General features: G+C 41.3%; 1 protein-coding gene across 1 annotated transcript in view; it reads left to right on the plus strand.

Moving 5' to 3' along the window:
- Positions 1–26,394, plus strand: part of jmy (junction mediating and regulatory protein, p53 cofactor) — a 145,107-nt gene that overhangs the window by 43,240 nt on the left and 75,473 nt on the right. The window lies entirely within an intron of this gene.

Genomic DNA, 26,394 nt, shown 5'->3' on the forward strand with positions numbered 1-26,394 from the left:
TGTTTCCATGCTGTAAATTCCATTAATTATGTGATCATGGTTGAAGCATTGACACAATTTTATTGGGAGGGTGGTTACTCTTAGCATGTGAACTGAAGTGTATGGTGCACCCAGAGAACCTGGGAGGCCAGGCCATTTTGAACGACTAAGTCTGTTTTCCATAAATGTTGTTAATATCCCACTAGAACCCAACCGGATCCACTACCTTACTGGTAAGTGGAAGCACAAATTCAATAGCAGGAGGGAACTGTCCCAGCAGTGAGTTGAAGGGGAGGGTGGGGCTGGGCATGATTGGCTAGTGGTGGTGCTTAAGGCAAGCGAGGAGCAAGGCTTGCTTCCTTGTGAGCTGCAGAGGAGCACTCTTGCTTCTCCTGACCCACATGAAAACCTAAAATAAAATGTAAAAACTTAGTTGCCTTGGCCTTTTCTGGCCCAGAACCCAGCAGATCTGGCTTGACCTGCATACCCCTGCCTGACCAGATCTCCAACTGAAATTGCATTGGGATCCAACCTGCAAATTTGAAAGGTATTTACTGCTTTCACTTTGGTGTCCTGCTCACTCCTCAGGAGAGCAGATTAACATTGGAACACAGCGGAAGGGCATTACGGTCAGAGGGGATAAGTTTAACATTGATATATCTCTCTGTTTCAGATGCATGTGAATGTTAAGGTGACAATTGGCGGGGGTGGGGGCTGGTGGGGGGGTTCCTTCAGTAACTCAGTGCAGAGAAATTTGTATGTGCCTTCCTTTGCTTACATTTAGGTGTCAGTCTTGGCTCAGTGGTGCCACTCACCTCCTGAGTCAGAAGGTTGTGGCTTTATGGCCACAGCAGGACTTGAGCACAAGATCTAGGCTGACACAAGTGCGTACTAAAGGAGTGCCGCACTATTGGGAGATGCCATCTTACAGATGAAAAATTGAACCAAGGTCTCGTCTGCACTTTTGGGTGACGTAAAAGACCTCATGGTGTTTTGGATGATTTTGGTGCTATATAAATGTAGGGTTTTTACTGCTATCATTGGGGAAAGAGTACTGTCTGAAATAGGGCACATACTTTATGCATGGGGTGGTTTGTATTTACTAGCAGCATTTAAAATGACAAGTTTTATGAGAACAGGCTTGGAGAAAGAGGGGACTTTTCCAGTTTTGATTTGAGTAAGAACCATTGATATTTGCAGTTGAGGTCACTTTTGGAGTGAAGGTACTGAGGTGAAAAAAAGATGTTTGTTTGCAGTCTCAACTGTAAAAGAAAATAAAATCATTTAAGGCCAGAGAAATGTAATGCCTACTTTTCTAGAGCAAAGCATTAGGAACTAACTAAAATTAGCATAATTTAAAAATGAGATCTGTTAATAGCTGAGTAAGTCTCCAGGAGTCAACCTCAAATAAATTCTCTATTATTTGCTGCAATGATGGTACAGTTGTTAGTGTTTCACTGTGGATGTCTTCATGGATGGATTGAAATTACAGAAATCACAAAATTGAGCTCATAAAATGAACACCAGAATTTTTTATAAAAGAAATGAGTGTTTAACAAGACTGGTTGCGGAAATTGTTCTGAACTGCTTGCCCTCATTCTCTGCTTGTTGTGAGGAAGATTGAATATTTTATTTAGATTATTTCTATGCATGTTTGCTTACATACCCCAGTTACTGCGCTTCAGAATAATTTCTTGTATGTGAATTGCTTTATTAAGAACATAAGAACAGGAATAGGCCATTTGGCCCATTGAGCCTGCTTTGCCATTCAATTTGATCATGGCTGACCATCTACCTCAATGCTACTTTCCCGCACTATCTCCATATCCCTTGAAGTCATTGGTCTTCAGAAATCTATCAATTTCTGTCTTGAACATGCTCAATGATTGAGCTTTCACTGCCCTTTAGGCTAGAGAATTCGAAAGATTCACTACCCTCTGAGTGGAGAAATTCCTCCTCATCCAGCCTTAAATGGCCTACTCCTTACCCTGAGATCATGACTCCTGGTTTTAGATTCACCATCCTGGGGAAACATCCACATCCACCCTGTCAAGCTCTGTAAGAATTATGTAAGTTTCGATGAGGTTACCCCTCATTCTTCAAAATTCTAGGGAATACAGACCCAGTCTCTTCATAAAACAGTCCCACCATCCCAGGGATTAATCTGGTGATCCTCCTTTGCACTACTTCAATGCTAAATATATCCTTCCTTAGATAAGGGGACTGAAAGTGTGCATAATGCTTCAGATGAGGTCTCACCAAGGCTCTATTTAACTGCAGCAAGACATCTTACTCCTACATTCAAATCCCATCGTGATGAAGGCCAACATGCCATTTGCTTTCCTAATTGCCTGCTGTGCCTGCATCCTGGCTTTTAGTGACTCATGAACATGAATGCCCATGTCCTTTTGGACACCACCACTTCCCAACCCCTCACCATTTAAGAAATGCTCTACCTTCTTGTTTTTTTTTTACCAAAATGAATAACTTCACACTTACACGCATTATATTCCATCTGCCATGTTCTAGCCAATTCATACAGCCTGTCCAAGTTCTCTTTAAGCCTCCTTGCACCCTCATCAGAACTTATATTCCCACCCAGTTTGGTGTCATTAGTTAGTTTGGAAATATTACAATTGGTCCCCACATTCAATCATTTAGATAGATTGTGAACAGCTGTGGGCTTGGCACGGATATTTGTGGTACCACTATTGAATCCTAAGCCTCTGGAAAGTAACTCTCCTGCGTTTATTTTGTAGTGTATATCTGGCCTGCTTGTAAACTAGTTGCACTGTGGAAGGCTCTGCGTGACCTTTTGGCAAGCACACATTCACAGATTCCTAACTGTCATAATGTCACTAAACAATGGAAGAAAAACTTATGTGCAATGATATCAAATCCCACTTCACCATTTTTAAAAAAAAACTTCAAGAACCATTTTTCTAAGCTTTTGATCATTCTTGCCAGTCTCATTTCTGGCTCAGATTCTATTTCTTCACACCTGTTTGCAAAGCACCTTGGGACATCTCTTTCATTAAAGATGCTAAATGCCACAAAAACAAAATACTCCAGTGGTGGAATTAAGAAATAACATCAGTAAACACTGGAAACAGTTGCCAGGTCGGACAGGTTTTTTGGTACAGTAGCACTGTAGTACGTAAAGCAAGTTTTTTCCTTCTATTGCTAATCACTTTGATTTATACTATACTTAACAATTGTACAAATAACAGGTCTTGAAATTATATGATTGCTTAACACAATGGTATGCTGGTATCCAACAGCATAAGGCAACTTTACATTATTAATTGAATGAGAAAAACAATTTTTATCAAGAGAAAGTTGGGAAAGAATTGGCAGGAGAAGAAAAGAGAGTGTATGTTTTGATTAATGATTTTTGGTTAACTTTCCTTTTTATCATTGATGACTAGTGATATAACATTGCATTTTGCTTGACCTGATTTCATTAGTGTGTATTTTATCTTGAAAATGTTGGCAGCCTCCTTGTAGGAATGAACCATCTGTGTGCGCCTGTCTGTTAGGTTAAAGCTCAGACAAATCCTTCGTTTGGAAAATGTGTTTTTGAAATGTACTTTTGGGGTTTAGCATGGGTATTTTGCTAAATTAAAAAAAAATGTTGGCAGATTTAGATTGCTAGTCATGGACTGATCAATGCATTTGTTGTAACCGGCAGCTAAAAGAAGTATGGTTTGACTTAAAAAGAAACATCAAACAAGACAAAACCACTTAACCAATGTAGAAAGAGCTTAGTCACAGGATTGGTGCACATTACCCTCAATTTTATTCATATAAAAAAGTATTTCCCCAGCTGTTGTGAAAGGACGTTGACCTAATAATGGCGTAGAGCATTCTAAGGATTGGATGAAAAGATCTTTCCCTTCGTGGGGGATTCTAGAACTATGGGGTGCAGTTTCCAAATAAGGGCCTCCTATTTAAGAAGAAGACAAGGAATTTCTGCTGAGGGTCATTACCCCAGAGATATGCGAATATATTCAAGGCTGAGTTAGACAGATTTTTGATCTTTAAAAAATTAATTCTCAGGATGTGGGCTTCGCTGGCTGGGCCAGCATTTATTTTCCATCCATAGTTGCTCTTGAGAAGGTGGTGGTGAGCTGCCTTCTTGAACCACTGCGGTCCATGTGGTGTAGGTACACCCACAGTGCTATTAGGGAAGGAGTTCAAGGATTTCGATCAAGCGACCGTGAAGGAATGGCAATATATTTCCAAGTCAGGATTGTGGGTGACTTGGAGGGAAACTTCCAGGTGGTGATGTTCCCATCTATCTGCTGCCCATGTCCTTCTAGACGGTGGTGGTCATGGGTTTGGAAGGTGCTGTCAAAGGAGCCTTGGTGAATTTCTACAGTGCAACTTGTATATGGTACACACTGCTGCTACTGTGCGTTGGTGGTAGAAGGAGTGAATGTTTGTGGATGTGGATGGACAATGTCAAGCTTCTTTAGTGTTGTAGGAGCTGCACTCATCCAGGCAAGTGGGGAGTATTCCATCACACTCCTGACTTGTGCCTTGTAGCTGGTAGACAGGCTTTGGTGAGTCAGGAGGTGAGTAACTCGTTGCAGGATTCCTAGCTTCTGACCTGCTCTTGTAGCCACAGTATTTATATGGCTAGTCCAGTTCAGTTTCTGGTCAATATGGTGTTCCCCAAGTGGTGTTCCTCCAAGTGGTTTTCAACATAGAGGAGCACTGAGTCATCAGCTGAGGGAGGGCAGGTGTGTGGTAATCAACAGGAGGTTTCCTTGCCCATGTTTGACCTGATGCCATGAGACTTAATGGGATTTGGAGTTGATGTTGAGGACTCCCAGGGCAACTTACTGCTGACTGTATACCACTGTGCTGCCACCCCTGCTGGGTCTGTCCTGCTGGTGGGACAGGACATACCCAGGGATGGCGTCTGGGATCTATCAGGGAGTCAAGCTTGGGCCATAATCAGGTTGGCCATGATCTTATTGAATAATGGAGCAGGCTTGAGGATCTAACTGGCCACTACTGCTTCTGTTTCCTTACTATTTGTGTGTGCAATGTAAGAACATAAGAGAGGTCTTAAATGGTTCCTTTTCATTTATCCTTACTCAGGAAGGGGAATATTGCATAAGCTAGATATGAGATTAAGGTAATACTAACATCTGCAGAGACAGAGCGGTGGTGTGTGTTTCCAGGAGCTAGAATTATTTCTGCAAAATTCTGTTCACTGTTTGGTAATGACACCCTGCTTTCTTGGAAGCTCCCTATTGAAAAGCATCCCATTTGTCAATATTTGGACCCTTTATAGTTTTTTTTAAGTTTGAAAAGCTGGACTAAAAAGGACATGATCCAATGTTGTGTAGTCAGTGCTAATGTTGGGTCTTTCTTTAATAAAGTTGTTGGAGGCATTGACTGAAAGAATGGACAGATGTGTCACATTTCGATCAATCTCTCACTGATCTAGGTTTTTAGCATTATGCTTAATCTGAATGGCGTACCATCTTTGTTTTTAAAAGATGTTAAATAATCAAAACAAATGTAGATTCATTGCATTTATATAGTGCATAGTATATAGTATTGTGCTTGGTATAGATAATATAATGCATAGCATATGAGAAGACAGGACCTGGAGGTAGTCAGCAGCATCCAGAAGAGTGAGCAAAGAGAGGATCCGGAGGCAATCAGCAGCACCTAGAAGAGCTATGTAGTCCAGTCCAGTCTGTGACTCCAGAGCAAAATACAAAGTGTGACATCACAGGAAAATGGATGCGATTGTGTTACAACCTCAGCTGATGTTAATGCTGAGCAAGCCAGGTCTCAGATTGAAATCAGTCTCAACTGATCGTAATTTTGTTTTTGTATATCAGAAATGAGGAGGGATAGCTACTGAACACAGAAGCATAGGTGAAATGATGACTTGTAAAGTTAGAAGAATTAAAATGTTTATTAAAAGAAAAGATAAAACTTAAACACAAGATAAAAGGTTCACAATTAGAGAAGATCTTACAAGATCACCCCCAAAAATGTTTTACCAAAGGTACACAATGAAACTATATTTTTGGCAACAGCCCTTATAGGTTCTTAACTATAAAATCCTGGGAAAATTGCCTTTCACTACAAGCAGAAGTACAATCTATGACTTCCCAGAAACATGCTGATATGGTCTTCCAAAGGCAGGTTCAACCAACCAAACTGCATCTCACGACAAAATATTTTCGTGGCCTAAGACCGAGTTGCTTTCTTTAATTAAAAACCTTTCACAGCCAAAACAAAGGACCTGGCCTTCGGTGAGACATCCACACAGCCACTCACTCCAGCTGAAAGCCTGTTTTTCCCTTTCATCTTCATTCTCCATTGTCTTCACAAATCCCTTTAAACTTAGGCTCCCCAAATATTAAAACCTTTCATGTTCCCATATTACCTCTCTTTCGGATCAATAAAATTTAAAACTTCTGCCCCTGTTTACTCCTGAATGCCCTGTAGGATGCAAATGTTGCTTGTTACCTTTGAACCTCTTTTGAAATACAATAGCTGCACATCAATTTTAACGCTTAACCCCAAATATAAGTTTCAAATCTACTCTGTTTACTTGTAAATTAAAACCCACCATAAGGCCGCATTACAAATGCAAAGAAATAACACCTTTACTCTTTCAGCCCTTAGGCTCCATAGACAATTTTATCCAAAAACCTCTCCTTTTATTACCCCTGGACACGCATGCATGCGCGCGCGCGCACACACCTTTCCTTACCTACACAGAATACATTGATAACATAAAAAATATATACACATCATATCATACTCGTTTATCTTGAAAACTCAGCCAAGAACGGGAGTGTGTGTTGCCTGCCCAGTGCCAGGGTTCAGGACATCTGCTCTGGGCTGGAGAGGAACTTGCAGTGGGAGGGGGAGAATCCAGTGGTCATGGTCCACCTAGATACCGATGACAGGTAGAACTAGGAAAGATGTTCTGCTGAAGGAGTATGAGCAGCTAGGTGCTAAATTGAAAAGCAGAACCTCAAAGGTAATAATGTCTGGATTACTACCTGAGCCACAAGCAGATTGGTGTAGGGTAAATAAGATTAAGGAGTTGAATGCATGGCTCAAAGATTGGAATGGGAGAAATAGGTTTTGATTTATGGAGCACTGGCAGGAGTACTGGGTAAAGTGGGAGCTGTATTGTTGGGATGGTCTTCACCTGAACTTTGCTGCGACAAGTGTTCTAGCAAGTAGTATACTAGGACGGTAGAGAAGGCTTTGAACTAAATAATGTGGGTGAGGTATCAAGTTTGGGAAGATGTGATTTAAAAAAAAAGACTGGGACCTGAATATTTAAGGATACATGACATTTAGGAAGGACAGGAATCTAGCTAAAGGTGGAGGGGTAGCTCTCTTAATTAAGAATTACATTGGTATGGTACAATAAAGAAAGACAACCTTAGTTGTGGAGATCAAGATGTAGAATCAATTTGGGTAGAGATGAGAAATAGTAAAGATAAGAATTCACTTTTGGGAGTTCTTTATAGGCCCCTAACAGTAATCACACTATAGGACAGGATATATAGGAAGAAATAATGAGGACTTGTGAGAAAGGTATGGCGGTAATCATGGGTGATTTTAATCTTCATGTAGATAGGATGAATCAGATTGACCAAGGTAGCCTGGAAGATGAGTTCACTGTTTTCAGGACAGTTTCTTACAGCAGCATGTTCTAGCACCAGCCAGAGAGCAGGCTATACTATATCAGGTAATGTGCAATGAGGCAGGATTAATTCGTGACTTCATAGTGAAGGCGCCCCTAGGTAGAAGTGAGCATAATATGATTGAATTTTGTATTCAGTTTGAGGGAGAGAGGAGTGGATCTAAGACTAGTGTTTTAAACTTAAATAAGGCCAATTATAAGGAATGAAGACAGTGCTGGCTAAAGTGAATTGGGAAATTGGGTTAAGGGATAGGTCAGTAGAGATGCAATGGCAGACATTTATGGGGATATTTCAGAATACTCAGAAATAATACATTCTAGTGAGAAAGAAATATCCTAAAAGAAGGACGCACCATGTGTGGCTAACTAATGAAGTTAAAGATAGTCTCACATTGAAAGTAAAAGCATATAATTCTGCAAAAATGAGCAGCAGACCAGGAGTCTGGATATAAATAGCAAAGAATGAATAAAATATTAATAAGGACGGCGAAATTAGAGTACGAGAGAAAGCGAGCTAGAAATATAAAACATTTCTACCAGTATTTAAAAAGGAAAAGAATAAGTAAAGTGAGCGTTGGTCTTCAAGAGAGAGTCTGAGGGATTATTAGTGGAAAATGAGGAAATGGCAGGTGTATTGTACAGATAGCAGGTGCATTGGATTTAATTTTCCAAAATTCCCTATATTCTGCAAAGGTCCCATCAGATTGGAAAATTGTGAATATGACTCCTTCAAGGAGGGAGACAGAAAGCAGGAAACTACAGGCCAGTTAGTTTTAATATCTGTCATAGGGAAATTGCTGGAATCTATTATTAAGGAGGTTATAGCAGGGCACTTAGAAATTCCCAATGCAATCAGGTAGAGTCAACATGGATCTATGAAAGGGAAATAATGACTAATTTATTGGAGTTCTTTGAGGAAGTTGCAAGCAACCTAGAACCTGTGGATGAGCTGTACTTAGATTTCCAGAAGACATGTGACAAGGTGCCACATCAGAGGTTGCTATGAATAATAATGAGTTCATGGTTTAGTGGGTAACCTATCAGTATGGATAGAGGATTGGTAAGCTAGCAGGAAACCAGAGCGAAGGCATAAATGCGTCATTTTCAGGTTGGCAAGATGTGATGAGTAGAGTGCCGCAGGGATCAGTGTTAGTCCTCAGCTATTTACTATTTATAGTTCTAGCTCGCTTTCTCTCATACTCTAATTTCTCTCTCCTTATTAATATTTTAGTCATTCTTTGCTATTTATATTCTGTCCAGTCTTCTGACCTGCTGCTCATTTTTGCTGAATTATATGTTTTTTTCTTTCAATTTGAAACTAAGTTTAACGTCATTAGTTAGCCACACATGTTGCATCCTTCCCTTAGAGTCTTTCTTTCTCACTGGAATGTAACTTTTCTGAGTATCCTAAAATACCCCCTTACTATCCCCTATATGACTTAGATGAAGGGACCGAACGTGTGGTTGCTAAATTTGCTGATGACACAAGGATGGATTGGAGAGTAAGTTGTGAAAAGAACATAAGGTGTCTGCAAAGGGACATAGGTTAAGTAAATTAGGGGTCTCCCATTTAAGATGGAGATGAGAAGAAACTTTTTCTGAGTCTTTGGAACTCTTCTTCCCTGAAGAGCAGCAGAGACAGGGTCATTGAATATTTTTAAGTTAGAGGTCGATTGATTCTTAACTAATAAGGGAGTCAAAGGTTGGCGGAATGTGGAGTTGAGGCTACAGTCAGATCAGCCATGACTTTATTGAATGGTGAAACAGGCTCAAGGGGTTAAGGGCCTTCTCCTCCCAACTCATATGCTCATGTTTTGCACCCAGGATTTCGAACTCTTAAACTAGCGGTCGCCAACATGTTGATCTCGAGTGACAAGTAACTCGCATTAAGATTTGGAAAAATAACCAATAGTATTACAGGATTCAAGTCATATAATTTTTTTTCCTCTGCAAGCTAACTAGTTTGCCAACTTTTGTAAATGACACCAGCATCTGAGTTAGTGTTATGCCCTAAGTGTAGGTCCAACTGCCATAAATAATAAAACGGGTGGCAGTTGTGATACGCCATAAGTAAGGATGACTTAAGTTGAGGACCGTCTGTACAAGGGCAACTCTACTTGCTAGCGTGTGGCAGGAAAAATAATCTACCCTTGTTGACATCATGGATGCAGAGGCAGGTCCATTCAAAAAAAGGCAAAAGATGTACTATTTCCATCAAGAGTGGGAGAACGATATTTTGTTTTCAAGCATTAAATACAAGTGTGTTTAATCTGCGGTGTCAGAGTTCCAGTGGGGAAAAAAGAGCATTGAGAGGCATTTTGCAACATCACACAAGCATTTTGAGAGGCATTTTCCGATAGGAAGCAGTCTGCGATCACAAAAAGTAAGTGAATTAATAGCTGCTGTGCGGAGACAGCATTCTTTTTTTATGAAACCAGTCAAGAAAGCTAATGCTGCAACAGAGGCATCTTTCAAATTTGCTCATTATTTGACCAAGGCAACATTTACAGACGGTGCCATTGTGTAGGGTGCGATGACTCTGATAGCCGAGTCCTTATTTCAAAGATTTCAAAAACAGTCCTGAAATTATGTCTGCCATTTCAGATGTGCAGTTAGGAACAAACACCATGGCAAGAAGGGTTTCTGCATTATCGGCTGACGTGATGGAGCAGCTGGAGAGAGATTTAAATACATGCAAGTGGTTTTCTATGCAATGTGATGAATCAGTTAACACAAGCAATACTGCCTAGTTGGCAGTGTTTGTTCGAATGGTGTTTGAAGACTTCACCATTAAAGAGGAATTCTTGCCATTGTTGTCTCTGATATCCACAGAGGTCAATAATTATTCCGCAAAAAAAAGTGCCATTGGAGAAGCTAGTTGAAATAATAACTGATGGCGCGCCAGCAACGACTGAGCGTCATGCCGGTTTCATTCCAAGTTGTAAAGCAGACCCTGATTTCCCTCGTTTCTTGAACTACCACTGCATCATCCATCTACAGGCAATTTGTGCCAAAGTAATGGGGTTTGATCACATTATGTCTCCTGTTAGAATTATTAATTCGATTTATGCAAAGGTCAAACAGCACCAAAGCTTTAAGTCATTTCTCGATGAACTGTCAGTGGAGTATGGCGATCTTTTGCTGTACACTGAAACTCGGTGGCTCAGCAAGGGAAAAATACTGAGTTGATTTCTTTCACTTTTGCCAGAAATCAAAGCTTTCATGGAGTCAAGAAAAGAAGCTAACCGCCCAATTATCAAACGTAGTGTGGCTGCTGGATTTGGCAATTCTAACAGATGTGACAGAGAAATTGAACACCCTGAACTGTGAATTGCAAGGGAAAGAGAAGACAATTGCCTACATGATTAGTGCAGTGAAAGCTTTCAAGTCGAAACTTAACCTTTTGGTACAGCAAGTGCAGAAAAGGAAAATACAACATTTTCCTTCTGTGCGCCAAACTCTGGCAGAAAATGAAGCTGCTGTTAGGCTTCTGGACATTGACAAGTACAGTGATCTCTGGACCAGAATTGGCCAAGAGTTCAACTACAGATTTGGTGATTTTGAGCAGCTGGAGCCCTGCGTGATGTTTACTTCAAACCCCTTCATGGAAGTAGACATTAGTGACATTGCTGAACAAATTAGTGTGCTGTTTAACTTTGATTTTGTCACTACAAATGGAGATTGTCAGCCTTCAAAATGACATTCAGTTGAAATCAAGGCAATCTGCCACTAATTCCTGGTGTCTCATGGATACAGAGAAGTACAGTAACATCCACACCTCAACAATCAAAGTGGCTTCCCTGTTTGGTTCCATTCATCTTTGCGAATCCACCTTTTCTGACATGAACTTCAAATCCAAATTGCGAACGCGTCTGACTGGTGAGCATCTTAATGACTCCATCAGAGTTGCCCCTTCAGGATACATGCCAGATTACACAGCACTGGTGGATACCATGCAGTGCCAAGTTTCACATTGAAATAAAGGTTAAGAATCAATTTTCTTCATTTTAAATATATATTTTTGTAATTCAACTGTTAGAGGGGTCTCCAACCCTGGTCCTGGAGAGCCCCAATCCAGTTAATATTATAGGCCACCTGTTTCTAATCTCAAGAATGGGAACACCTGTCAATTATTGATCAATGAAGCAAGTAATCTGTTCAATTCAGAGAACTCCGGACCTTGATGGCTGAATTTACAGGTGTTCCTAATCAGATTTTGGTCCCAAATGATCTCTAAATTACTTAATTTAACAAATCATCTGCTTAATTGATCACAATGAAACTGATCCAAGCCTTAAATTGGTGATTTAATGGTGACCTATAAAACCTGCTGGCCTTGGGCTCTTCAGGAGCAGGGCTGGAGATCCTTGGCTTATTATGTACCGTTATCAATCCATATATTTTCAATATATGTTTTAGTAGTTTGAGATATTCTCCATTAATCAGAAGTAGCTCTCATTAAAGAAAAGGTTGGTGACTCTGTCTTAAACCAAGCTATCACCAAGGCAACAGATAACTGGGTCTGAATTTTATAGGGGTAGGTATGGGCAGAAGTCTCCAAAAAAAGTCAGGCAATCATTTTAAAGGGCCTTGTGAGTTTCATGATTTTTTTTTATTCTTAGTAATTGATTCGAAGAATGAGAATAATGATACCTTGAGTAATTATAAAGGCTGTATTCTAATCTTGCATTCAAATAATGTTCAAGAGCCACTCATGCATCAATATCTCAATTTGTGATTCAAGCCCCTTATTTAATCTTGGACCAGTTTCACAGGGATCCGTTTCAAGTTTAAAAAAATTGATTTATCAGGCTAGACAGATGATATAGTATTGAAGACACTGTCAGCTTCTGATACAGATGACTAATGACTTTGATACGATTTAATTTTTTAAAAGTTGGGAACTTGATTAATCAAAGGACCATTTATTATTTAATTCAATATGGACATAGTCCATTATCATGCAAGGCATGTGGAATAAACGTACACTTGTATTACATGTTTATCAAAAGTTTCCCATTTTGCATCACTAAACTTGCAGTAGAAATTTGAAGTCAGGGCATGTCTTAACTCTAGAATAAAAGGAGCAAGTTGTCCTGGAGACGGAAGTTTGACACTGCCATGGTATTGGCATTGCATGGGGTGCAAATCCACAAAGTGCATTGTCAAACTTGGTTTACAAAGTGTGTAGGGGGTCTGATGTACTTCTTGGCTGATTTTTAATCCATGCTGTAATGAATATCTCTCTCGGGAAGGACAGTTAGAGTTACAGCAAGTTGGAGCCAAGCAACATAAATGGGATACGGCTTGGATCAAAATTAAATTGTAGCAGTAAAGTGAATGCGCTAATAATAAAAATAATTGTACTTTGCAGCAGTTTTATAATTGCTTTTAATGTTGCTGAATATTCACGAGCTCTTCCAGTGTAATCAAAACGTTGCATTGATAAAATAATTAGTTACAGCAGCCTTGGATGTGTTATCACAGTCATTAGCTGAAGCCTGTAGTCTACAGAGCAGTAGGCTTTAAATCTTAATATATAAACAAATTAGTCAAGACTTTTGAAACTAACGACAGTTCTGATCAAATTTAATGTATTAAACAACTGAATAATCCAATCATTTGAATAAAGCAACTTAAATAACACAAAAAGTGGGAATTTATTCACATCTCCAATAAATGTTTTTTTTAGCATTAAATTCCCACTGCCTGTGCCTCCGAAGGAGCCTTTCTCCCTGAAGCCATGCACGTTCTTCTTTTTCAGATAATAATCCAATTCCCTTTTAAATGCCTTGATTGAACCTGCCTCCACTACACTCCCAGGCTATGCATTTCAGATGCCAACCATTTTCTGCGTGAAAAACTTTTTCCTCATGTCTCCTTTGCTTCTCTTGCCAACTAACTTGAATCCATGCCCTCTTGTTCTTGATCCTTCCACCAGTGGGAACTGTTTTTCCGTATCTACTTTGCCCAGACCCTTCATGATTTTGTATACCTTGATCAAACCTCTTCCCAAACTTCTCTTTGCCAATCTCTCCAACATATCAACATAGCTAAAGTTCCTCATCCCTTATTTTTGTGAATCTTTTCTGCACTCTCTTCAATGACTTCACACCTTTCCTAAGGTGTAGCATCCAGAACTGGACACAATATTTCAGTTGAGGCTGAACCAGTGTTCTATACAAGTTTAACATAACCTCCATTTGTACTCTATTTCCCTATTACTAAAGTCTAGGATACTGTCTGCTTTATGAACTGCTCTCTCAATCTGTCCAGACATCTTCAATGACTTATGCACGTATACACCCAGGTCTCTGTGCTCTGTACCTCTGTGGAATTGCACCTTTTATATTGTCCCTCTGCATTCTTCCTACCAAATGAATCACTTCAAACTTTTCTGCATTAAATTTCATCTGCCACTTGTCTGCCAATTCCACCTGTCTTTGAAGGTCTGCACTATCATCCTCGACTGAGCTTGGCCTAAATAGCCAAGTGGTTATGGTACTGGGTTTGTAACCCCAAGATCAAGAGTTCAAATCTCACAATGGCAAACTATGAAACAATGTAACTTCATCTGAAACAGATGGAAACAGGTTTATTCAAAAGAGTATCATCCTCGACTGTTCACAATGCTTTCAAGTTTTGTTTCACTTGCAAATTTTAGAATTGTGCATTTTGCACCAAGGCCTGGATCATTAATATATATCAGGAAGAGCAAGGGTCCTAACACTGACCCCTGGGGAACTCCACCACAAACCTTTCTCCAGTAGGGAAAACATCCATTAACCACTGCTGTCTGTTTCCTGTCACTCAAGCAATTTATTATAGTACTAGCTTCAATGAGGAGAGGAAGAAGAGAATCAGATTCCACTGAATTGGAGGTGTGGAAGAGTGCAAGATGAATTGAGAAGGAGCTATACAAACAGCTGCTAAGCTCTTCAAGCCTGGCCTGCCATTCAGTGACTTCATGGTTGATCTGTACTTAATTCCATCCACCTGCTTTGGCTCCAGATCCTTTTATACCCTTGGTGAGCAAACATCTATCAATCTCAGATTGAAAATTATTAATTGAGCTAGCAGCTAATGCTTTTTGAGGGAGAATGTTTTACACTTCATTTGCGTGATGTTTTCCAAATTCTCTCCTGAGTGGCATGTCTCTGATTTTAGGGTTATGCACCCTTGTCCTAGACTACCCCACTAGCAAAAAACATCTCTATCCACCTATCAATTTCTTTCAAAATCCTAAAAACTTCAATTAAATTGAATCTTACTCTTCTATATTCCAGGGAATACAAGATTTACTTTATGTAATCTCTCCTTCTAATCTAACCAATAGAACCCTTGTAGCATTTTGTTGAATATGGTGAGAGGGAGAAAAGTCTCCCTACAATGGTTGGAGTCATGCCAACCATGAAGGAAGATGGTTGTGGCTGTTGGAGGCCAATCTTCTCAGTCCCAGTTCATTGCTGCAGAAGTTCCTCAGGATAGTGTCCTTGGCCCAGTCATCTTCAGCTGCTTCACCTTCCGTCCATCATAAGGTCAGATGTGGGGATGTTAGCTGATGATTGCACAATTTTTAGTGCCATTTGCAACTCCTGAGATACTGACGTAATCTGTGCCCATATGCAGCAAGACCAGGACAACATTCAGCTTGGGCTGATAAGTGGCAAGTGACATTCACACCACATAAGTGCCAGTCAATGACCATCTCCAACAACTGAGACTCTTAATACCTCCCCTTGACATTCAATGGCATTATCATCACTGAAACCTGCACTATCAACATCTTCTGGGCTACCATGAACCAGAAACTGAACTGGATTGTCCATATATATATACTGTGACTAGAGGCTGGGAATTCTGAAGTGAGTAACTCAGAAGGTGTCCACCATCTGAAAGGCGCAAGTCAGGAGTGTGATGGAATATTCTCCACTTGCCTGGATGAGTGTGGCTCCAAAAGCACTCAAGAGATTTGACATCATCCAAGACAAAGCAGCCCATTTGATCACCCCATTCATTAACTTAAACATTCACTCCCCCCACTGCCAATACACAGTGGCAGCAGTGTGAACTATATACAAGATGCACTGCAGCAACCCACCAAAGCTCCTTCAACAGGATCTTCCAAACCTGTGATTTCTACCACCTAGCAGGACAAGAACAGCAGATGCATGGGAACACCAGCATCTGCAAGTCACACAGTATCCTGACTTGGAACTTTGACGCAATTCCTTCATTGTTGGTGGATCAAAATCCTGGGACTCCTTTCCTAACAACATTGTGGATGTACCTAAATCATATGGCCGGCAGTCGTTCAGATGATGGCTTGCCACCACCTTCTCAAGGGCAATTAGGGATGGGCACCAAATGCTGGGCTTGACAGCAATGCTTACACACCATGAACGAAAAAAAAGAACTGACAGGGTTAGAGGAGGAGAGGTTGGATGGGTACTGTGTCTTCAGGGAGAATTTTCCATCGGGCGGGTGGAGGGAGGAGGTGTTGGCGGGCAGGAGCATGCGCGAACCCGATCAGTGCCCCCAACGTTAAGGTTAGATGGACAGCATTCTTAACAGCTTTAATGACTTTCTTAAGGGCCTTAATAGGCCTTCGATAGTTCAGCGGCCGTGCAGTTGCACGCCTGCCAAACTGACAATCTAAGTGACGTCGGGATGCCTGTCCAACATCACCGCGTGTCATTTTACGCGTCGGCAAGCGGGCCCCACCCCTGCTTGCCAAAATTTTGCCCTTAGAATCATAGAATGGTTACAGCACAGAAGGAGGCCATTCGACCCATTGTGTTCATGCAGGCTCTGCAAGAGCAACCCACCTAGTTACACACCCCATCTTTGCCCTGTAGCCCTGCATTTTTTTTCTTTTCAGATAATTATCCAATTCTCTTTAAAAGGCCTCAATTTATTCAAAGGTTATGGGGAAAAGGCAGGAAAGTGGAGTTGAGGATCATCAGATCAGTCACGATCTCATTGAATGGTGGAGCAGACTCAATGGGCTGGATGGCTTACTCCTGTTCCTATGTCTTATGGTGTTATGAATCTCCCTCTACCGCATTCTCAGGTAGTGCTTTCCAGATCCTAAACACCCACTTCATAACAAATGTTTTCCCTCAGGTCACAATTGCTTCTTTTGCCAATCAGCTTAAATCCGTGTCCTATAGTTCTTAGTCCGTGTCCTATGGTTCTGGCACAGAAGCACATTCAGCCCGTCATATCTGCATTATGACCAAATGCCATTGCCCTGCCTTTTCCCCATACCCTTACACATTGTTTCTATTCAAATAATCATCTAATGTCCTCTTGAGTGCCTCGATTGAGCCTGTCACCACCACACTTCCAGGCAGTGCGTTCCAGACCTGAACCACTTGTTGTGTGAAAATGTTTTTTCTCACGTCACACTTGCTTCTTTTGCAAATCACTTTAAATCTGTGCCCTCTCGTCCTTTTACGAGTGGGAACAGTTTCTCCTCATCTACTCTGTCCAGCCCCCTCATGATTTTGAAGATCTCTATCAAAGCTCCTCTTAATTTTCTCACCTCCAAGGAGAATAACCTTAGCTTCTCTGAACTATTCATGTAGCTGAAGTTCTTCGCCCCTGGAACCATTTCTACACCAATCTTTTCCGCACTCTCTGTGAAGCCTTTACATCTTTACATCCTTTCTAAAGCATGGTGCCATTCCACCAGGCTATGTTCTCTTGAAGTTTACCACCGTCCTCCTCACAGTTCACAATCCTTCTAAGTTTTATGTCAGATGCAAATTTTGAAATTGTGTCCTGTATACTCAGGTCCAGATCAATACATCAAGAAAAGTAAGTGGCCTAACACCGACCCCTGGGCAACGCCTCATAAACCTTCCACCAATCAGAAAAACAGTCATTTATCACTCTACTGTCTGCTTCCTGCCACTTGGCCAATTTTGTATCCATGTTACTACTGTCCCTTTTATTCCATGGGCTCTTAAGTTTGGTGACAAACCTGTTATGTTGCACTTTATCCAATGCTGTTTCGAAGTCCATGTACACCACACCAACAGCATTACACCACACCAACAGCATTACCCCACCAATCCTTTCTGATACCTCATCAAAAAAACTTAATCAAGTTAGTTAAACACGATTTGCCCTTAACAAGTTTGTGCTGGCTTTCTTTAGTTAATCCACCTTCATCCAAGTGGCTGTTAATTTTGTCCTGAATTATCGTTTCTAAAACCTTTCCCACTGCCAAAGTTAAACAGACTGGCCTGTAGTTGCTAGGCTTTTCCTTGCACCCCATTTTGAACAAGGGTGTAACCTTTTCAATTCTCTAGTCCTCTGACACCACCCCTGCATCTAATGAGGATTGGGAGATTATGATCAGTATCTCTGCAATTTCCACCTTTATTTCCCATCTCATCCGGTGCTGTTGACTTGTCAACTTTAAGTACAGCCAGCCTATCTAATACCCCCTCTTGTTCAAGTTTTAGCCAATCCAACGTCTCAACTACCTCCTCTTACACTATAACTTGAGCAGCTTTATCTTCCTTGGTAAAGACAGATGTAAAGTACTCACTTAGAACCTCAGCCATGCCCCGACCTCCATGCATAAGTCCCCTTTTAGGTTCCTATTTGGTCCCATTCCCTCCTTTTACTATTTCTTTGTCTATATGTTAGCTGTCAGTCTCTTCTCACACTCTCTCTTTGCTTCTCTTATTTGTTTTTCACTTCTCCTTTGAACTCTGTATTCAGCCTAGTTCTCAATTGAATTATCCACCTGATGTCCACATAACGCACCCTTTTCCTGTTCTATCTTACTCTCTATCTCTTTTGTCATCCAGAGAGAACCCTGGGTTTATTTGCCCTACTTTCCTCCTCATGATGAAGTACCTTGACTGTAACTGAATTATCTTCTCTTTAAAGGCAACCCATTGTTCAGTTACAGTTTTGCCTGTCAATCTTTGATTCCAGTCTACCTGCGTTGAGTCTGTTCTCATCTCATTGAAGTTGGTCCTCCCTCAGTTATTTTTACTCTGGATTACGCATTGTCCTTTTCCATAGCTAACCTAAATCTATGCTACGATCACTGATCCATAAATGCTTTTGTAATGACACTCGATTCACTTTATCCCCCTTATTCCCGAGAACCAGATTCAGCATTGCTTCCTCGTTGGACTGGAAACATAGTGATGTAGAAAATCCTCTGGAACATGCTCTTGGCTCTTTCTGTCCTTTACACTATTACTTTTCCAGTCTATATTAGAATAATTAAAGTCCCCATTATAACTATTCTATAATTCTTGCACCTCACTGTATTTTCCTTGCAAATTTGTTCCTCTATATTGTCCCACTAGTTGGCTGAATAAACCCAGCATTGTAATGGTACCCCTATTGTTTCTGAGCTCTAACCAAATAGATTCTGTCATTGACCCCTCAGGAACATCAGACATTCTTTCTCTCTCGAGCTGTGAGCTTTCCTTAATCAATACTGCTACCCTTTTCTTCCATTCATATGATTTGGGTGTTGCTGGCTAGGCCATCCCTAATTGCCATTGTTCAGAGTCAACCACGTTGCTGTGGGCCTGGAGTCACAGGCTGGGTAATGTTAGCAGATTTCCTTCCCTGAAGGAAGGACTAAAGGACATTAGTGAACCAGCTGGGTTTTTACAACCATGGTCATCATTAGACTTTTAATTCTAGATTTTTATTGAATTCAAATTCCACCATCTGCCATGGTGGGATTCGAACCCGGGTCTCTGAATTATTAGTCCAGCAACAATACCACTGTACCATTGCCTCCCTATCTTTCTGGGCGCCTTGTGTGCAGGAATATTTTGTACCCTGTCGTATCCTTTTTTGAGCCGGGTCTCTCTATTGCCCCAATATCATATTTCCATGTGGCTATCTATGCCTGCAGCTCACCAAGCTTATTTATCACACTCCACACGTTCACATACATGCATTGTAAACTTAATTTAGTCAGAGTTATACAGCACAGAAACAGGCCCTTCGGCCTATCTTGTCCGTGCCGGCCATTAAGCACCTATCTATTCTAATCCCATTTTCCAGCACTTGGCTCATAGCCCTTTATGCTATGGCATTTCAAGTGCTCATCTAAATACTTGTTAAATGTTATGAGGGTTCCTGCCTCTACCAACCCCTGAGGCAGAGTGTTCCAGATTCCAACCACCCTCTGGATAGAAAACCTTTTCCTCAAATCCCCTCTAAACCTCCTGCCCTTAAATCTGTGCCCCCTGGTTATTGACACCTCTGCTAAGGGGAAAAATTTCTTCCTGTCTACCCTATCTAAACCCTTCATAATTTTGTATACTTCTATCAGGTCCCCCCTCAGCCTTCTTTGCTCTAACAAAAATAACCCTAGCCTATCCAGTCTCATAGCTGAAATGCTCCAGCCCAGCAACATCCTGGTGAATCTCCTCTGCGCCCTCTCCAGTGGATCTTATTTAGGTCTTATTACATTCCCTCTTACTCTGACCCCATCTAATGCTTGATTGTTTCCTACTCTTGTGTTAATTGTCTCTCCCATTTCTTTGTGCACCTTGGTGTTCCCCTCTAATGTTACCTCCTGGCTCCCATATCCCTGCCAATTTAGTTTAAACCTTCCCCATTATCACTAGCAAATTGCCCTGCAAGGACATTAGGTCCAGCTCTGTTCAGGTGCAACCCATCCGGCCTGTACAGGTCCGTCTCCCTCAGAGTCAGTCCCAATGTCCCAGGAACCTAGAGCCTTCCTTCCTGCACCAACTCTCCAGCCACGCATTCATCTCCTTTATCCTCCTGTTTCTATACCCATACTTGGTACTAGGCCTAATCTGGAGATTACTAACTTTGAGTTCCTGCTTAATGGTTTCTTTCCTAGCTCCCTAAACTGTACCTACAGAACCTCATCCTTGTTTCTACTTCTGGTACTGATATAAACTATGACCACAGGCTGTTGACCCTCCCTCCTCAGAGTGCTCTGCAGCCACTCAGTGACATCCTTGACCCGACGCCAAGGAGACAACATACAATCTTGGATTCATGTCTGCAGCAGCAGGAATGCCGTCAGTTCCCCTAACAGTCGAATCCCCTATCACTATTGCTTTTCCAATCTTCTCTTGTCGCCCTACATAGCTGAGCCAGTCCTAGTGCCATGGACTAAGCTCATAGGAACCATCACTCTCACTCTAAATAAGATCCACTTTCAGAATGGGATACCGATTGGAGAGCGAATTACACTGAGGGAACTCTTACATGATCTGCATAGCGGTCAGTTATCCATTCCCGCTTTGCCTGCATGAAGCCACCCGCTTGCCTGGATGAATGCAGCTCCCACAATACTCAAGCAGCTTGACATCATCTAGGGCAAAGCAGCCTGTTTGATCGGCACCTCCTTGACCAATTTAAACATTTATGCCCTCCACCACCGATGCACAGTGCAGCTTTGTGTACCATCTATAAGATGCACTGCAACAACTTGACAAGGCTCCTTCGACAGCACCTTCCAAATCTTTGACCTCTACGGAAGCGCGGCAGACATGGGAACACCACCATCTGCACATTCCGCTCCAAACTATACACTATCCTGACATGCAACTATATTGCTGTTCCTTCACTATCGCGACGTCAAAAACCTGAGGTCCCATTGTAACAGCATTGTGGGTGACCTACATCAGATAGACTGCCATGGTTCAAACAGGGTGGGTCGTCATCGCCTTCTCAAAGCAATTAGGGATGGGCAACAAATGTTGGCTTGCCAGTGACGCTCAAACCTCATGAAAGGATTGAAGAAACTTAAGCTGCAGGGTGACCGCATCTATAAGCGTGCTGTCCACGGAGCTCTCAACCTTGCAGATGCACTGCAGTGACTTTGACCTGGGAGGGAGCTAGATATGAAGAATGACTTTTAAGCAAGTGTCAACCTGTTGAAAGTTGAAATGTCACTAAAGACACAGTCATCGCACATATAAAACACTTAAATATTTATTGTTCTTGAATTGTAGCAACTTGAAAATAAATGTGCAGGTTTGTAAATCATGCACACTGTTTCTATTTGGTATATTTCAACTATTTTCTGTCATACATTTCATCACTCTCCTCAGCTAAACTTCTGTAAAATTCCATCTCATTATTGATTACCATTCACAGCAGTCCTTCCAACAGAAATGTATTGCACTTTTCGGGGAAAGCCTTTTTATTAAATGGAACACCAAAAATCCATCTGTTTTTAGAAGCTACATGACTGGGTTGGTGGTGAGGGATGTTCACTAGCATGCTGCATCATTGAGCGATACCATGTTGGACAGCGCCTGGGATTATTCAGACAGCTAAAATAGAACCTCCGGAAGTACCTGAACCCTGTGTGGGATATATTTATCTATAAATATGAAACAGTTTTTCTCTTGGCCCATTCAGCCAGTGAAGTTGTATTGCCACCATAGAACTTGGATAGTCGATTAGTGACTTCTACATGGAGAAATTCACAGTTTGACAATAAGTAGACCTGAGCATCTTCCCTTTGGCATGGTGCATTTTGATACAGTAAGGCACAAAGTGCCCACAACATTTGTTTAAAAATTGTTTTGTGAATTACTGTACCATCTGCGTAATTGCATATTGTGCAGCCATTTCATTCTCAAGTTTGAATTCTTGTTTTTTTTCTTCTTTTGGCTGGAGAGGAATAATTTTGTTATCCCTTGGTTGAAATGAACTGGATTTGAAGAAATTTCTATATCCTATATTCTTATCTTCAAATCTGAATAATATCCAGAGCCTTGGTTCAAATCTCATCTATTTTTTAATTATTTTGAGACGGTTGTTTTCTGATCTCACCAGTACCAGTCACGTTGCCTGTTTGTTAGCTGACAGAACAGCAGAATGTACCAGTTAGTGATGTGAACATGTCATAAAAATTAGCGGAGAAATGAGAAACTTAATTGTTTTCATACTTGTGTTATCCACTGTGAACTTCTGAAAAAGTAAATATATATAATCTGTCTACTTGAACTTCTTTTGCAAATTACAAAAAGGGGGACATTGCTAATGATATTGAACCATGTGGAGAGAGGCTAAAAGAGAGTGGCAGTAGATGCAACACTGACATGTCCAGACACTGCAGAGTAACAAATAAAGCAAATGTAATAAAAACAAAAAAACTGCGGATGCTGGAAATCCAAAACAAAAACAGAATTACCTGGAAAAACTCAGCAGGTCTGGCAGCATCGGCGGAGAAGAAAAGAGTTGACGTTTCGAGTCCTCATGACCCTTCGACAGAACTTGAGTTCGAGTCCAGGAAAGAGCTGAAATATAAGCTGGTTTAAGGTGTGTGTGTGGGGGGCGGAGAGATAGAGAGACAGAGAGGTGGAGGGGGTTGGTGTGGTTGTAGGGACAAACAAGCAGTGATAGAAGCAGATCATCAAAAGATGTCAACGACAATAGTACAATAGAACACATAGGTGTTAAAGTTAAAGTTGGTGATATTATCTAAACGAATGTGCTAATTAAGAATGGATGGTAGGGCACTCAAGGTATAGCTCTAGTGGGTTTTTTTTAATAATGGAAATAGGTGGGAAAAGGAAAATCTTTATAATTTATTGGAAAAAAAAAAGAAGGGGGAAACAGAAAGGGGGTGGGGATGGGGGAGGGAGCTCATGACCTAAAGTTGTTGAATTTTCAGTTTCAGTCCGGAAGGCTGTAAAGTCCCTAGTCGGAAGATGAGGTGTTGTTCCTCCAGTTTGCGTTGGGCTTCACTGGAACAATGCAGCAAGCCAAGGACAGACATGTGGGCAAGAGAGCAGGGTGGAGTGTTAAAATGGCAAGCGACAGGGAGGTTTGGGTCATTCTTGCGGACAGACCGCAAGTGTTCTGCAAAGCGGTCGCCCAGCTTACGTTTGGTCTCTCCAATGTAGAGGAGACCACATTGGGAGCAACGAATGCAGTAGACTAAGTTGGGGGAAATGCAAGTGAAATGCTGCTTCACTTGAAAGGAGTGTTTGGGTCCTTGGACGGTGAGGAGAGAGGAAGTGAAGGGGCAGGTGTTGCATCTTTTGCGTGGGCATGGGGTTGTGCCATAGGAGGGGGTTGAGGAGTAGGGGGTGATGGAGGAGTGGACCAGGGTGTCCCGGAGGGAGCGATCCCTACGGAATGCCGATAAGGGGGGTGAAGGGAAGATGTGTTTGGTGGTGGCATCATGCTGGAGTTGGCGGAAATGGCGGAGGACGATCCTTTGAATGCGGAGGCTGGTGGGGTGATAAGTGAGGACAAGGGGGACCCTATCATGTTTCTGGGAGGGAGGAGAAGGAGTGAGGGCGGATGCGCGGGAGATGGGCCGGACACGGTTGAGGGCCCTGTCAACGACCGTGGGTGGAAAACCTCGGTTAAGGAAGAAGGAGGACATGTCAGAGGAACTGTTTTTGAATGTAGCATCATCGGAACAGATGCGACGGAGGCGAAGGAACTGAGAGAATGGGATGGAGTCCTTACAGGAAGTGGGGTGTGAGGAGCTGTAGTCGAGATAGCTGTGGGAGTCGGTGGGTTTGCAAATGTAATGCTGTGCCGTACTAACAAATCAGTAAATACAGTTTCTAACACCTAAACCGCCCACATTTAGCACCAACCATTTTTATTACCTTTACATCATTACAGAGTCACCACTTACTGTTGAGCAAAGTGGTTAGTTCAGACAGGTGCTGGTGTTCAGTGTGCAGCTTGAGCCTCATTAACATGCATTTAAAGTGATGTTGGCTAACACTGAAGGTATTTGAAGAAATTTTGAAGATAGTGATTGACAAATGTGTCAACAGGGGCAGCTTTCAAGCCTTGGTTTGACTTTGTAAAAAATTAGTTGCTAATGGAGGATTTCACACGCTAAAGAGATATCTGAAAGGCACGTTCACTTTCAATACTCCCTGAATATTGTGCAAAACTTCTTAGATTAATGTTCAATTTTATTAGGTAGTTGGTGTCTTTTAGTTAAAAGCAAAAGACTGTGGATGCTGGAAATCCGAAACAAAAAACAAAAATACCTGGAAAAACTCAGCAGGCCTGACAGCATCTGCGGAGAGGAACACAGTCAACGTTTCGAGTCCGTATGACTCTTCACCAGGATTTAGTGTTGTATCCAAGGATTTCTTGGCGTGTACGAGGGATGATAGATTTCGATGATTGCCAGTCATCTTGGAGGTTACTTGATGGTGTGAATGTCTGTTCCTTTAGTTTCCAATTGATATGTTCTTGAAATACTTTGTGCTTGGCATTATTTGACATGTCAGAACTCAATCATTAGGAACACCTGAATGAAAATAAGCAAGCGTTAAGGCCATCAAACAGAAGCCATCATTTGTTCTTGTCAGACTCCATTAGTGCTGTAATTAGTTCTGTTCAGCGAGGCACAAGTGAAATGTTCAAATGGTGAAAAGAAAGGTGATGAAACTTTTAACAAGAGGGTAATTTTAACCCCCAAAATTGGGTGAGTTTTGGTCAGGTGACATATAAAAGTGTTAAACATCTCAAACTCTAACCTGATCCGCATCGAACCTGCCCACTTCCAGTCTTAGCAAAGGTAGGACCAGGGGTGAGATATCCAATCTGTTCTCAAGGATGATTGCTCATTTAAATATTATAATAAGGCTGCATGCCTCAGATTTAGTCCCCATTTTAAGTTAAATTTAGCAGCAAAAGCGAGGCAAGAATTGCTGGATCCAGCCTATTTGCATCTGCTCTGCCTTGTGATTCTGTGTGTTCAACTTCAAAATAGTTCCCTCTTCCTCCACACTTACAAGGTAATACTGGGGTTCTAATGTCAGAACTTTGTTCTAAATAAAAGTTAGAAAAACTTGGATGCTTCATCCTTGAAAGGAGGCATATGAGAGGAGATCTTATTAAGGTATATAATCTGCTAAGTGGAATAGAAAAGGTTAACCCTGAACATTATTTAAAGTTGAATCTCAATTGCAAGACAAGGTACCATGGATACAAATTAGTTTAAAACAAAATGGATGAATGTCAAGAAGCAATTCTTTAAACAGAGAATGATTAATGATTGTAGTGGTCTTATGGATAAGATAGTGGAGCCAAAACATTTATTCAAAAAGTAGTCTGCTGCTGTGATTAGGTTGGTGTGGAGATTGTGGGATCCTTCAGTAGAAGAACAAAGTAGGTGAGCCAAATAGCCTCCCTCCTCTATGTTTGTCTTTGTGATCTTTCTTGTTGCAAGATTTTAATCTGTAGGAACATATGTTCTGTTCAATTATGATGTATTATTTTAGCTTTGTAACCTACTTCCAAGTATCCATGTTTTTCTCTTTTCCTGCTGCTGCACTTGCAACTCACAAGGTTCCTTTCTGTAACTTTAATATTTACAATCATCACTCTCTTCCAGCCCAGAAGATCTGAGGCGTAAGTTTTGCTTATATGTCATTACTACCCTTCCAGGATAATTAGCAGGCAGTGCCAGTTAAGGTGGTTGGGCTTGTTTTTAAATTTGATCCTCACTGAATAAAATTACTTTTTCCATTGATTATCTTAGTAGTTTGAGAGCTGGAAGCATTCCCATCAATCAAAGCAAGTCAACCCACTATCTTCTGATTGGGATTTGAGTACTTCTGCCACTGACCTCCTAACCCCTTTTGATATTGTATGATTTTGAGTTGTGGCCATGGATTGAAATTAAACATTTGCAGTTTTGTCACTGGTGTATCGGTAAAGGTTAACATTGTACAAATTGTGTTCTG

Source organism: Carcharodon carcharias, chromosome 4 (assembly GCF_017639515.1).
Source record: "Carcharodon carcharias isolate sCarCar2 chromosome 4, sCarCar2.pri, whole genome shotgun sequence".
Classification (NCBI taxonomy): domain Eukaryota; kingdom Metazoa; phylum Chordata; class Chondrichthyes; order Lamniformes; family Lamnidae; genus Carcharodon; species Carcharodon carcharias.